At 38.8% G+C, this 8,901-nt stretch overlaps 1 long non-coding RNA gene across 1 annotated transcript; it reads left to right on the forward strand.

Annotated features, from left to right (window-relative positions):
- Positions 1-479: 479 nt before the first annotated feature.
- LOC114701458 lies at positions 480-6,867 on the forward strand. Its single transcript, XR_005091167.1, has 3 exons — positions 480-995; positions 4,755-4,969; positions 5,914-6,867. It is a non-coding gene; the product is annotated as an uncharacterized LOC114701458 (long non-coding RNA).
- Positions 6,868-8,901: the final 2,034 nt, after the last annotated feature.

Consider the following 8,901-nt stretch of genomic DNA (forward strand, 5'->3'; position numbering starts at 1 on the left):
GCATGGACTTAGCTAAAGAATAATGCAATACCAGAAAACAAAATGTTTATGTGCTTTGTAACATTTCTTCAATCACAACCCATTAATTTTCTTCTATAACCAAATTCTAAGGAATGGTAGAAAAATAGATTAATTTAGGCACAGCATCCAGAGATTTCTTGCATAGTAAGTATCTTTTATGTTGTTAGAATGAATGACTATTAAATTACATAAATCAATTGTCAAATTCCCCCATTAAGGGAAGAATGAAACTTCTAACTATAAACATTCCAAAGTTAACTCTAGATCAAAATTAAACACATATGTGAATGTTTTGGCAATGTAAGAAGTATTCTCAACTTTAATACTGTGATTTGTATTAGACAACAAATGTACCATGACATAATACACCAACATATTTAAAAAATCATGAGAGTCTTCATACTGATGAAAATTCTGTGTTTCTCTGGTAAGTCTTTCTGCAATTGCTCTCACTGGTCTCATGGACTAGAGTATTTAGGAAGAGCAGAGTTCAACTCTGGGTTTGGAAAAAAGACTCAACTTTCAAACCAAAGTAAGTTTTCATGAATGATGTAATAAACAAGAAAAAACATACAAACAAGCTCTCAGAAGAGTGTTATTAGTAAATGAAGTTGAATTATGAACAGGCAGAATGATGCTGACCTTTGTGACCTGCTCATGTGATACTGAAGAAAGGGCTACTTGGCTTTCATAATAATCAGTGCTTACCACACTGCTAGTGAAAATGCCAGTGCCACCTTGCATGGGATCCTTCTTTTGCACTTACTTATGGGATTCGTTCATTTAGTAGATTATTCACATAGAGCATATCTGAATTTTGTGTTTCCACCATTGCAGGATAACAGAGCATGTTGAACATAACTGTGTCATGCTGTCAGTTTCTGGCCTCACAACAGATGACTGCACAGCTTTACATACATACCTTTGTAAGGGTAAACTCACCAACTAAAACACCTACACTTGGAGTCTGCCAGGTAATGTAGCATTTAATAACCTGGAAGTAGATTTATGGTTGTGTACATCTTAAAGTGAATTATCTGTTGTAGTTATTAATTCCTTTCAGAAGCAATTACCAAAGTATAGTATACACAAAATAATTGCAGTTCTACCTCAGTTCCTCCCTGGGAAACCCATGAGTTTTTTAGACTTACTTATAATGCAAGGGTGAGGAGTTAGAGTGTGAGCAACTCCCAAGCAGTCACATTGCAAAGTCTTCAGCCATGGTGGGTGATGGCTTCTCCACAACTACATGGATACAGCACCCCACAACTCACTTTCCACAGCCTACATATTGTATCACCTTCTGAAACTGAAGGCCATAGGTAATTAGGACATAATTGCATACAAATGACAGGAAACTCAGGTGAGGAACAATAACCCTCTCCAACCCATCCCTTTCCATGAGGAAATATTATCATAAGCCCAGTTGTGTCAGGTTCTTAGACACCTGAAAGTAGACACAGCTAATCTCACAAAGGTGGCATCTGTTTTGCCTGGAGGACAATATGGAATTTTGATTACTTTTTGGATCCTCTGCCACTGTAGTTCAGCCACAATATATATGACAACAATGGATACTTATTCCCAGCAGTGTAACTAGTTGAGTCTCTGTCGATAACTATACAGATAATTTTCCTATCACTGTAGCCAAAGAAGTAATCAATGGTCATAAGCAAAAGTATTTAAAAACAGTTTTATAAGCAAACCACACCCATTTGGCAAACCATACAAGTAGCTACCTATGGTATGATATATTGTGTCCCCCAATATAATGTGTAGCCTAATAAAACTTATCTGAGGTCCAGAACAGAGCAGCCACTAGATTAGACATAGAGGCCAGACAGTGATGGCACATACCCTTAATCCTAGGATTCTGGAGACAGAGATCCATCCGGATCTCTGTGAGTTCAAGGCCACATTGGAAACAGGCGTGGTGACACACACCTTTAATCCCAGCACTTGAGATCTCATGTCTTGCTTGGGAAAGACACACGCCTTTAATCCCAGGAAGTGATGGCAGGAAGCAGAAGGGTATATAAGGCATGAGGACCAGGAACTAGAGGCTTTTAAGCTTTTAGGCTTTTTAGCAGCGGTTCAGCTGAGATCCATTCAGATGAGGACTCTCAGGCTTCCAGTTTGAGGAAACAGGATCAGCTGAGAAGTTGGTGAGAGGTGAGATTAGCTCTGGCTTGTTCTGCTTCTCTGATCTTTCTGTGTTCACCCCAATACCTGGCTCCTGGGTTTGTTTTTTATTAACAAGACCTCTTAGGATTTATGTTACAGCTACTTCATTGGGATTAATTATTCCCCAGCCATCATTTTTATACTTTCTTCCAGTACACAACATGGATTGTCTCCTGAGGAGTGCCTTAAAACCAATTTTAAACACAGTTTGTAACATCTATATCACACATGCCACTATTGAATCAAAGGGCATACCATCTTGTTTTTAATTTGCCCCACCACTAAAGCATGTGGGGTCTGCAGAAATATGAGATTATCATCTAGTTCTTATATGTAGCCAATTTCTGTCACAATAACCTATATAATGTATCAATCCTCACAGGGATCCCTGGCCAATAATGCTAAGGGAGGTAATTCTGCTTCACTGGAATTGCCATTCCAGAACCCTATGTTTCTAAGCAGCCCTGTGCACCATCTCTCCAGTTTAAACTTATTAACTGATGTTTTTATTTTCATAGGTATAGGTTGTTGTAGTATTTTTCTCAACTGTCTTGTCAAGCATCATTTGAATTTGACCCAACCATGAGACTCCCAAGAATTTCTACTGTCTGGGCCTTGTTCTTGTAAAGATTAATTTTCTGTCCTTGATCCTCTACATGTGTGGATAGTTTCATAAAGACGTTTTTCTAAATCTTTAAAATACTCAACCACTGATCTCCATTCCAAAGCAGAACCAAATGGGCTTGGGATCCAGAATTGATGGAGAAACAAAGACAAAACAGAACTTTCTAAAATTCAAACTTAGCATGAAAATATACTACCTCTTAGAGCAATTTTGCATTTAAAAATGGAGTAATGTTGGGTATAGCAACATGGGTGGAAGTGTTATGGCATTTAGTTCTCAGTAATGCAGTGTCATTGTCCTTGAGTCATCTGGCTTCATTTTTCACACTCAGGTAAAATTTACCAAAAGTGATATGCAGGATGCTTCTTGACAACATCTTCATCCCCAACATATTTTCCTGCTTGAGAAAAAGGAATAAAGTGTACTGGGAGTGCAGGGAACAACTACCTTTCCATCTGAACCACTCTATACCATAGTTATACACTGCTGTCCATTGTCTCTAATTCTACTGACATAAGAATCCAAGGCACACCTGGACCTGGTATCCACCCTGAAACAATGATCTGATCATTATAGAAGACCAATAAAGTCAAAACTGGACCTGTGGGTATCTACACAGTCCTTACCTGTAGGCAACCTTGGGCATGCCATTAAAGAAATGGCTAAGATGCTTCCCAGCCAACAAAATCTTCCTTCACAGCAATAGCTGTAGTGGGGGCTATATGCACTCATTGTCCTTTAAGAAATAGTTGTTCAGGCTTTGAAGTCTGTTAGGCCCACAAGCATAAATAACATTTGGCTTTCTGTTGAGTTTATCCATAGGAACTCAAGCTCAACCAAAACCTTGTTACATCAGCTTTTAAGTGATCCGGAAATATTCTTTTCTCTCATATCCACTGTGACCCTCATCTTCTCATCCATTTTCCTTGCCAAATCAGAAGCAAATATGGAGGTGTCTCCTGCAGATCCTTTTCCCTGTCTAACGGCCACTACAGCAAGGAATCATATCATTCCATTCCTCAAAGGGAAAGATGACCATTTTGGAATTGTCTTCACAGACACCCTACTCTTGGACAGTTCAACCTCAGCTTTGTTTTATTATCCACACAGTGGGGTATTCTACCACTCATTCAGGTTCTGTTGGGTCTCTGTTTGGGCACCAATTTGTTGCATTAATTTTCTTCCAGAGACACATATATGTGTCTATTAATTTCAGAGTTCACATGAAGAGACCAAAGAAACATCTCAAAGAAGCCAGATGAGGATGTTAGATACCCTGGAATTAGAGTTATAGGCTACTTATTGCTAGGAGCCTGACATGGGTACTGAAAACTGAACCTAGGTCCTTTGCAAAAAAAGAAAAAAGTGTTCTTAAGCACTGAGCCATCTCTTAAGCCTCAGATATTTTCATTAATAATTAATGTGGTTAGGTCTATTTTACAATTCCGTGCTTACCACCAGTGTATTTAGAATACTTTAAAAGTTGAATTGTTTAAATGAACTCTATGTCTCTTCCTTTCTGTTATGACTATAGTGCTTAGAAAAATAGTTTGATTGGAAAAATATTTTAAATAATAAATAAGAATTTAAATGAATGATAAAAATGATTTGCCTGGGTCAAGCATCTTGTTATTCAGAAGATGGGCATGTGTTTTAGTAATTTAATGATGATTAAGGGATTATAGTTTATTTAAAATATGGATAATTTAAGGTTTCATATTCTTTTAAATGAAATATCTTAAAATGTCTCTTTTTATTTTGACATCCAAATAGGAACTATATATTCAAAATTAATTTCACAAATTATATAAATTATGTCTAAACCCAATCATTAAGTTCTATAATAAAAATCACAAGATTGTAGTAACCTTTAAAATATAAAGATTTATTTCTCATTCAATCTTTGTGGCCTCTTTGATTTCAGACGAATCAAGCTTGATCTTGAATGCATTTGGCTCCAGTCTACAAATTCAGCTGAAATCATATGTATATCTATCTTCAGAACCTGGCACATAATCTTTATCTCAGAGATAAAAGTATTTTTGAGTGGGTCACCTACCATGTATTTCAAAAGCCCTACTACATGTTTACCAGGGTTGTTAAGCAACATACGCTTGGAGAATGTAAAGGTTAATTGAGGTAGGTAGACTCAGCCACTGGGTGAGTGATATCTATTTCCTGTTTGAGATCTTGGACTGTGTAAGTAGAATGAGGGCGGGGAAGACCTTCTTGCATTTGTCACTCTCTGCTCCTTGATAGTGGGTGTTATATGACCAACTGCCTCACACTACTGCTGTCTTGACTTCCCCACAGAATGAACTATACCTGAAATATGTGTTAAAAATAAACCTTTTCTCCATTAAGTTGATTTTGTCAGAATGTTTTATCACAGTAGCAGGAGAAGGAACTAAGACAGAAGAGTGAGCAATGGAGACATGTATTGGCCCATGCATATTCACTAAATCTTCAGTACTTAACACATCACCATGGAACTTTTTCTATTTGTGATCTTTGCATAAGACTCACCAAATATTCAACCAATTTAATTTCTAAGAAGACTCAAGTCCTAAAAAACAGTTTCTCCTTTTAACCTGTCAGATATTTATTATTTCAAAAAATTCAGACATCAATAATTCATCCTATATCAAATAAATGAGAATTCTGAAGAAGTAACTTTTAAAATTTAGTATCTTTCATACATGGACAGTAAATGTTTTAGCTACTGAATTCTATTTGTAAGATTAACATTAAAATTTTTATTTTTAGCACTCAAAACCTTCAATATCCCCCCTCATGTATTCTTTCATGCACACATACATAAAAGCAATCATATATGGAATTAAAGAAAATTGGATTGCAAAGGCCATGTTATAGCAGTATAATTTTTAGCCCCTTCTGATTTGGGGCCACAAAAAAAATGTCCATTCTTGTGGAAGATGAAAAGACTGAAAGACTTTTCCTTCCAAAGTTTCTAACTCATTCTCTCTGTCTCTCTGTCTCTGTCTCTGTCTGTCTCTGTCTCTCTCTCTCTCTCTCTCTCTCTCTCTCTCTCTCTCTCTCTCTCTCTCTCTCTCTCCCCTTAGACTGGGTAATCTATAAGAGAAGAGGATAATATTCATTCACGATTCTGTATTATGAGAGCCCAGAGACAAGGCAATGGCATCAACTTTGGATGAGAGTATCAAACTGCGCTGGTCATGACAAAGAGAAGAGCAAAGCATGTGCTCCCCAAAGAAGCAGTGAGAACCCACTTCCATGAGAAAGGCAGCAGTGTTGTAGAATTAAAGTGCCTTCCCAGTAAGAAATCACTCTGCACACATAGAGACTGAGAGGACTGGGGAGCCAGACCAGAGCCCTAACAGGTTTCTAAAAGCCCTGCCAAGGACCAGGACTTAATTTTGGTTTAGGTTTACTGGAACTGGCTGAAGCTGAGCAAGCAGTTCCTGGGAAGACCACAACTCAGGGGCAACCAACCAGCCAGTGTTCCACAGCCTTCTGCCGGCTCAGCAGGAATCCCCGCGCCCCAGCCTTCTGCTAGCTAAAGATAGCTTTCCCTACCCTGCAGCTGGAAGGTTCCTAACCACTACAGCCTCCAACCAATCAGTCCCCTGACTAATCTTTCCTCCACCAATCAGCACCAGATTAATCCCTCCTCCCTGGAATCCCCCTACCTCTGCTTAAAAAGAGCTTTCAACCTTCCTTTGGGGTCACTATTTGCCACCCCATCATGTTGGATATACTAAATGTTCTTGCTGATTGTGTACATGACTGATGGTCTTTCTTGGGGGCTTCTCTTGGATGCTAACATATTTTTTCATGCACAGTAAATTTATTTTGCATAAAAGAAAAAGCTTGCCATAAATGAAAAATTCAGTAGAAAAAAATCCTTTTGTTTATAAATTAGGGCTCAAAAATAGAAGTTGCTTGTTAGTGAACCCTCAGTAGAAAGAGAATTGTGTAAGAAAACATTCTTGTCATGAAATCTCTAACAGAAATTCTGTAATGAAGTATTAACCAAAAAATGTTATTGTCTGCATCGCCAGTTTCTGATGGCTTGCAATTTTTTTTCAGTCCCTTATGACATTAGATATTTAAACATGCTTTAGAGTTACTGTCTATAAATATGGTGGCATGATAGCCAATCTTTCATAGTCTCCTTATTTCATTGAGAAGTTCTAAGTAGGTAGTTGGCACCTTGCCTTTCTGATTCCTCTCTTCCACATTAGCCAGTCTGAATCCATTTCAACAACAACACTGAACACGGTGATTACTTCATCTGCCAGAAGTGACAGTTCAGGACTATTTGCTGCATTGTTATCAGAGAACCCTGGCCTTCCTGCTGCCACTTGATTCTTTAAGGTCATTTCGACCTCCCTTCGGGGTCACTATTTGCCACCCCAACATGTTGGAAATAATAAATGTTCTTGCTGATTGCATATGTGACTGATGCTTATTCTTGGTGGCTTCTCTCAGACCCTAACATATGGTGCATTGGCCAGGAACCCCCTCCAAGATCCCTGACACCTTGAGTGTTGAAAACCTGGCCAGCTGGTAAGTGTAAATGTGAGTACTTTTTGTCTTGGTCTGTCATTGTTCTGATTGTCTGACTGTTCTGTGTTTCTGTTCCTTGTTCTGTGTTTCTTTCTCTAGGAAGCTTGAGGTAACTGAGTCTGGAGGCTGAAGTTTGCCTGGTGGTCGCCCTAGAGGCACCTCTGCCATGTGGGCTGGGAGACCTCCTGGACTCACTTGAGAGGGACGACTGGGTGCCTTTGAACAGGGACAGAGGGTCCCTTTGGTTGAACTAGAACACAGGTTGCTTCTATTACAAAATGGAACTCCCCAGGGAGACATGCCCATTTCTGGTTTCTTTTCTTTCTTCCTTTCTTTCTTTCTTTCTTTCTTTCTTTCTTTCTTTCTTTCTTTCTTTTTTCTTTTTTTTTTTTTTTGTTTGGTGCACTGTACCGGTAGATTGTGGTATTGTGGTCTCCGTTGCCTCCTTATGTTTTTTGACTGCTTACTATATAGCACTTGAGTCACTTCCTGTGTTTGCTAAGCTGCAGTGGCCATGTATGTCATGACAGCTGGCAAGCAGCAGCATACTGGGGCAGGACTTCAGACATCGGATAAAGAAACTGGGGTTGATTGTTGCAGCAGCTGGGGAAGCTGGCGATCGTTTTTGCAGGATACTGACTGCCAAGTAGGCACTCTGTGCCCACAGGCTGTCCATGTAGCTGCTGCAGTCCCCCCTCCCTTCCTTCCTGAATGAAATTCTTCACTGTGGACCAAAGCTCTTTGTGTTGGTTACTTCCCCTTAACCTCTTTCTGTCCTGACACTGCCTAAGAAAAATTGTGCTTTTGTCTACACAGAAAAATATATCGTTTTTGTTCATTTGGATCCAGTGAATTATAAATATTTGTTATCAGTTAGAGAGGTTGGTTACAAATTATCATTGGTTAGGGTAACAAAAAAAACTACTGCTAGTCTTATATATTTCATGTTGGTACAGGATTCTATGTGTTGATGTAAAGTTAGAGTTATTTTTGTTATGGTATATGTATGTATCTGCTCTTGTTTAAATTATAGCCATACAATATTATAGACTACTGAAGGAAACCATAAGAAGGACTTTGATAAAAGTTTTCACATTGTCTGGGAAATAAGAGAGAAGGCAGGAAACTGGAAAATGAAGAAAATAAAAAGGAAAGCAGAAGTTGTCTAAAGTAAGAATGTCTGGCTGAACCAGACGAGCAGAGATAGGAACCTGAGGGTGTATAGTAAGTTGTAGAAAGTCAGAGGGGGTATAAGATTTGGCCATGCTATGTTAATTCTGGTTAGTTTTCTTCATTTAAAAAAAAGCTGATGATCCTTCACTTAAAAAAAAAGTTTGTATTGGAAATGGGGTTGTGCTCTTGGGAAAACTAAAGGAGGAGGGCAGGCCACATCCTGTGCCCTGTCCTTCCTTCTCCAGGTGATTTGGAGGATGAGTTCTTTTCTCCCCCACCACCTTACCCCCAGGCACCCTAGAATGAAAGAGCTGGGAAGGTACTGGGGAAGGGATGGACGAGACCAC

The sequence above is a fragment of the Peromyscus leucopus genome, chromosome 3, assembly GCF_004664715.2.
Source record: "Peromyscus leucopus breed LL Stock chromosome 3, UCI_PerLeu_2.1, whole genome shotgun sequence".
NCBI classification, from domain to species: domain Eukaryota; kingdom Metazoa; phylum Chordata; class Mammalia; order Rodentia; family Cricetidae; genus Peromyscus; species Peromyscus leucopus.